Raw genomic sequence first — 6,486 nt, forward strand, 5'->3', positions numbered from 1 at the left:
TTCCTGGCAAAGAAGCTGTGTGTGTGTGTGTGTGTGTGTGTGTGTGTGTGTGTGTGTGTATGAGAGATGCTGTCCCTGGGACTTGAGAGGTTCCCTCAGAAGGCACTGACAGAGGTGCCACAGGAAGGGTTAAGTGGGCAGTCCCGATGCTGTAAGCAAGGGGTGGGCTAGGAGTAGCTCTGCAGAGCCGGTGGCAAAATGAGAGAAAGGAGTTGCCCAGGAAATGCAGAAGCAGCATCCACAGAGAGCCCCATGCAGGGAACAAACCTGCCCCGGAGGCAATGAGACACAGCACACCTCCTAGCAAGGAACAGAAGGACACGTGTGCTCCTTCACTTACTAATCCTCCCGCCACCTCCATCCAGGCTGGAGCACCTTGGACCAGTGTGAGCTCTGCTATAGCTCCCTTCAATTTTCTTGATGCAGAATTGACTTAATTCGTTTCATTAGGATCCATCACTGTGGGTGTATTCTCTGAAAAGAAGGAGTGTGTGTGCTGTGTTCGTGTATGCAGGCACCTTGAGACAGTACTCCCCTCATACCTTGGGATTGCTGGACTCTTATGTTCCCCTTATGCCTAGGGCTTGACAGATTGTCAGAGACTTAGAAATTCTGAAAGAGTTGAAGGAAAATGCTTACAGTGATGAAGGGGCCAGGAAAGAAACCTCCAGTGATCCCGATTCCCCAGGTCTGCAGGACCTGCTCTCCTATAGCTCTTTCAACTGTTGAGGATCTACCATGCGCCATGTACAGGGTTAGTGCTATGGGAGATACAGATGTGAATAAAACACTGTCCTCAGCTTCAAAGGGTTTACTGTTCAGGGGAAGAGGTCAGACATATCCCCAAAGACATCAATACAAACCATACTGCGAGAGAGGTACAAAGTACTGAGTCTCAGAAGCCCAGGAAAACACGTACAGTTAGAAAAGTCAGGAGAGCCTTCCTGAGTAAATGACTTTAGAGAGACATGTAACATTTTCACAGATGAAGGTCGGGGTGGGGTGAGGTGGGAGTCCCGCAGGAAGTGAGCTGCCCTTGGCTGGAGGGGTTCAGCCAGATCCCTGCTCTGATTTCAACTCAATGCACTTCAACACATCAGTGCAGAGACACTACCCTGCGTGAGGCAGTCCACAGGTGGAAATAAAGGTGAAGTAAAGTCAGTCTGTGTCTTCAAAAGCCTTGCAATTCAAGGACAGGGAAGAGAAAGGCAAAGGGGGAGATTAGACAAAGAGACCTAGTACCACAAGATATCACATGCGTTGTGAAAAGAAGCATCACAGAAGCCTTGGCAAAGTGCTCCGACCTAAATAACGGAGGTTCTGCCTGACCTTCCATTCTGTTTCTCAATATTAGACTGTAAAATTCTCAAGGGGGAGGACCAGGCCTTCTTTGTCTTTGCATGCCCTGGATCTAGCTCAGTGTCCGGCCCTTGATAGACATTCATTGAAGGAAGGAAGGTGGAAGGGAGAAAGGGAGGGAGGGAGGGAGGATGGGAAGAAGGAGGGAAGGAAGGAACAATTCTCCCATCATTTGCTGAGGAAGTCTGGCTTTAAATTCACATAGCACTGCCTAACTTTGGTTCTTACTGTCCCTCTCTGCTCCCACCCATATTTTGCTCACCTCAACCCTCCCTCCCTTATTGTTAGTGTGGGCTGACAATACCAGCCCACACTATCTTCCTGGACCTCAATTCCTTCAGTGATCACAGAGTCTGTGCTGCATAATTTAAGTACTCTGTATTCCTTGCAGCTGCTTCCTGTGTGCTAGTCATGTAAACTCTTTGAAGGCAGAGTCCCTTTCTTAAATGACTGCATCCCCCATAATACCTAGAATATATTGACTGTTGATTGGTTGGGAAATAAGGCCCATTACAGGAGGGAGGGGCAGAAACACATCCTGGGGTGACAGGCACGGTGCTAGTGCTGTGCATACATGCACAAAGAGCCTGGATAATGGGGCCTAGTGGAGAGAAAACTGGGGGACCAAACAGTTTTGCTCTCTGAAAGCCTCTGACACAGAGGCCCCAAATCCATGATTCTCCTTCTCTGAGGACAGAAGAAGAGAAGGTGTGTCTGTCCTGCAGCATGTGGGGTGGATGGAAGGATTTGATGGATGTGAAATTAAGCACTGGAGTGGGTTGCCTAGAGAGGTCATGAACCCCTCTCTCTGAATGTCCCTAAAGACAAAGGGATCACCAGGAAACTGAGGCTGCAGGATGCACTGACTGGCCTCCTGAGGAGTACCAGTTGGACAGTCCATCCTTTCTGTCTTTATCTGAGTTACAGGTAAGAAAGAGTCCTTTGGGGGTAAAGCGTCTTAGAGGAAATCTTGATTTGCCCTTTTGCTTTATGATCTCCGGATGTAATGAACAAGGTTTAGGAGGATTAGCTGACTGCAGGCAGACCAATGTTACTGTGTAGAGAAATAAAGTGGACTCTCATTACTATCCAGCTCATTTCCCCAAGAATTATGTGTTCCATGGTCAGAAAACGACCGCCAAGCATTTTCAAATACATCCAGTGAAAGGCTGATACAACTCCTCCTGCATTTGACTGTGTACTCCTTCTCGCAATGATGTAATGTTTTCTGCAAAGGGGCTGCCTCCCTAACTAGATTGTCTGGAGCAGATATCAAGACCAATTATTTCTCTAGGATCATCTGATACTAAGTGCTCAACAAATACACAAATGAATAATAACTAACATTATACAATAATCTGCAAGTACTCTCCCCACACATTTCCTAATTTAGTCCTCACAACAACCCTGTGAGGTCTGTACTATGATAAACTCCCATTTGCCAGGTAAGGAAACATACTCTGAAAGATTAAGTGGCACACCTGATATCATACAGCCAGTTAAGGAGTTCTTTCCTTTGCTTAAATGAACTATGGAGCCTGAAAAAAGTGTCAGCCAGGTCTCTCCCGTCACACATCGCATGGATCTGTGTGCATTATAATATTTCAGGGACAGGCACACGAAGTCCAAGTTTAGTATATGATGAATAAATGAATGGATGCGTTATACAGCGGATGCACCGTAGGGAGTCAGTGGAAAGGAGACAGTTTAAGAGAAGGAAGAATCTTTAATTCAAACTATTTATAAGGAGGGAACTCCCTGGGGGTCCAGTGGTTAAGACTTGGTGCTTTCACTGTCGTGGGCACGGTTGGATTCCTCCTCAGGGAACTACGATTGCACAAGCCCCGCGGCGAGGCCAAAACAAAACAAAACAATTTATAGGGAGTCTACTGAGTGTCAGGCATTGGAGACCCAGACACGACTGCCCTGTCCTCATGCGCCTTACAGTCCATTGCAAAAGACAGACGTTAAGAAACTATTACAATAAATTAGTCACACTTTTATTAAATGCTACAAAATGTAGCAGGGAGCTTTGGTCTGGTCCGAAGTAAGAGCGCTCACTATGGTAAGGCTGGCCTCTTTTGGGCAAGGGGATACACTTATATAGGCAGAAGCAGAAGCCGAGGCAAATGAAAAGGGCAAAAGGAGGACGGAAATTGCTTCTCACAAACAGAACTTGACCTAAGGGACCCCTACTTCCAGTCCCGCTGACTGGCTGCCTAGCTGCTCACGAAAACCAGGAAAGAAAAAGCTAAGGCTAGAGAGAAGTTAGAGGTCCATTTACGTAAGCGGGGCGGGGCGGCAAGGAGAAGCAGAAGAGGCGTGAGCCTGCGTTAAGAGAGTTAAGCGGACCGGCCCGGGACGCAAAAGGTTAAGGCGGGCGGCCCGGAGCAGGTCCGGTAGGCCCGCCCACCGGAGGGCGGGGGGTGGGGCCTCGCGGAAGAAGCTCTTGGATTGGCCGCGGGGAAGGCGTTACGCTAGGAAGGTACCAACAGTCGCGAGCCGCGGAGGCGGGGGGGTGGGTGTGGGACCGCGGGGTGAGGTGGCCAGGGAATGGCCGGGCCGGGTGTGGGCGGGAGCCGCAGTAGCGGCGGCTGGGGGCGGTGAGCGCGGCGTGGGGCTGCCCCTTCCCGGAGGTGGCGGGGGCGGCCGGGGCCGCACCGCACCGCGCGGGCGGCCATGGAGCGAGCCTAGGGCGCCGCAGGTGAGCGGGTTGGTGGCGGGAGGGCGGGAGGGCGGGCGGGAAAGTGCAGGCCCACCCGCGGGCGGGGCGCGGTGCGTGGCGCGCGCCGGGCTGGGGCCGTCTGGGGGCGGGGCGCCTCCCTGAGGGGCCGGGCACCAGTGCCCAGAGCGGTCAACGAGCGGCGGCTGCTTCAGAGACCGGCCCGGGCCGCGCGCCCCGCCTCGCTGACCCCGAGAGGGCTCCTACCGGCCGTCGTGGCTGGAGGGACGCGGCCGAGCCCGTCGCCTCCTCTGCCCGCCTGAGGCGCGGGCCTTACCTGGGGGCGCCTTGAGCCGCCCGGGATCAGTCCAGTGACCCACCCTCGCGCCCGGACGCGGTCCCCAGAGGCGACTGGCCCTGGTGCAGCCCTCGTGTCCCGCCGAGTGCCAGTTGCGGTGGCCCGGGGCGGGGGGGCTGTATCGCGCGCCCGCGGGCCCACTTCGTGGCCGAGAAGTGCGAGTGACTTCCAGGCCCGAGGCAGGAGGCAGGGTGACCGTGCCTAAGGGTCCGCGGTCTCCTCGGGGTCGTGCACCCCGCGCTCGCAGTCGGGCACAACTTAAGGAAATGATACGGTTGTCCCAAGTGGGTTGCGCTTGAGATTTCATTTCCGGGTGCTGTGGTCCCGCAATTAAAAGCGAACCGAAACGTTGCCATTAATGATGAGCGTGAGCAGTTGTCGAGTTGCGTCCTTGATTGTGGAATCTGATGATAAGAGTTTCATTCTAATCAAGCTTCTGTTACCTGCAAGTCTCTTGGTAGGAAGAGAAGGGGTAGAAGGATGTTGGAGTGAAAGTGGAGGGGACAGAACGTGATTGGTTGTTAGGGAATTATTAGTCCTTTAAATGGCCATATCGTCAGTTGGAAGGGTGAGGAGTTTATAATTTGGGAAAACGAGGGATGCTGGGTACAGTGACTTGAGTTTAGGACCAAGTATCAGTATCATCCCCACCCAGCTAGTTTCCCTTCAGAGGTTTGATTTCTCACCTTGAAAAGAAGGAACAGGAATGTGGGTCTTTTAGCTTTTAAATTGCAGGACTTTATGTAAAACGATAACTATGATTACTGTTTACTAACTATTCCTATCCTCCTTGTGTTGTAAATTAATGGATAAATCTCATTGGGGTTGATTATTTTTTATTATTTATTTATCTGGCTGTGCCGGGTCTTAGTTGTGGCATGCGAGATCTTTTTAGTTGATCTAGTTCTCTGACCGGGGATTGAACCCAGGTCCCCTGCGTTGGGAGCGCAGTCTTAACCACTAGACCACCAGGGAAGTCCCATGGGGTTGATTATTTTAAATTGGGTTAGAGACCTCAGTGTGCTCTATGTATTGCAGTCCTGGAATTTATGCAGGACCTTTGAGCTAAGCCTTAGAGCTCTTCCACATACATTGTTATTTATCATCAAGACATGTCCTTGAGAAACTGAGATAAAGATGTTAAAGATGCTAAGTTATTTGCCTAGACTTAGAGCCAGTCTAAGGTAGATTTAAAATTGTTTTGTGTTAAATTAATAACTTGAAGTTTGTGGAGATGTTGGACTTTGGCCCCTAGAACTGTTCAGTGGAATCAATCAACAGGAGGGCCTTCCACCTTTGAAAGTGCTTGTCAAAAGAGAATTAAGAGGCACAAGCAAGCAATTCAGAGTCAGCCTCACTTACATTAAAGTGCAGTGATAGAAATGAATGGTGGTAAAAGATGATCAGGAAATCTTGGAGCTCATAGCTTTTCTTCAGTGTGACTGGCAAAAATGTGAGATTGATTTGTTCTCTTTGTTTCTCTGGAGCTAGTAGGAAAATAGCCATGATTTAGTTAAAGAATGAAAATTGGAAAGCACACACCCTGGGTTCTTTGAATAGGGAACAAACAGATCCCTGTTTCTATCATCTAATCCTTTATGTCATAGAATTTCTTTATGTTGAGTTGATAATTCCTTGACTTTTAGTCCATTCTGTTGACTTCCATTTGTAGACTCCAGTTCTTTCACACAGCGTTAAAGCCTCTGCTTTTTTTAAAAAATATTTAAGATGTATTCTTATTTTTTTATTTTTATTTTTTTTGCATCTTTATTGGAGTATAATTGCTTTACAATGGTGTGTTAGTTTCTGCTTTATAACAAAGTGAATCAGTTATACATATGTTCCCATATCTCTTCCCTCTTGCGTCTCCCCCACTCCCACCCTCCCTATCCCACCCTCCCTATCCCACCCCTCTAGGTGGTCACAAAGCACCGAGCTGGTCTCCCTGTGCTATGTGGCTGCTTCCCACTAGCTATCTATTTTACGTTTGGTAGTGTATATATGTCCATGCCACTCTCTTGCTTTGTCACAGCTTACCCTTCTCCCTTCCCATATCCTCAAGTCCATTCTCTAGTTGGTCTGTGTCTTTATTCCTGTTTTACCCCTA

The sequence above is a fragment of the Phocoena phocoena genome, chromosome 1 (assembly GCF_963924675.1).
Source record: "Phocoena phocoena chromosome 1, mPhoPho1.1, whole genome shotgun sequence".
NCBI lineage: Eukaryota > Metazoa > Chordata > Mammalia > Artiodactyla > Phocoenidae > Phocoena > Phocoena phocoena.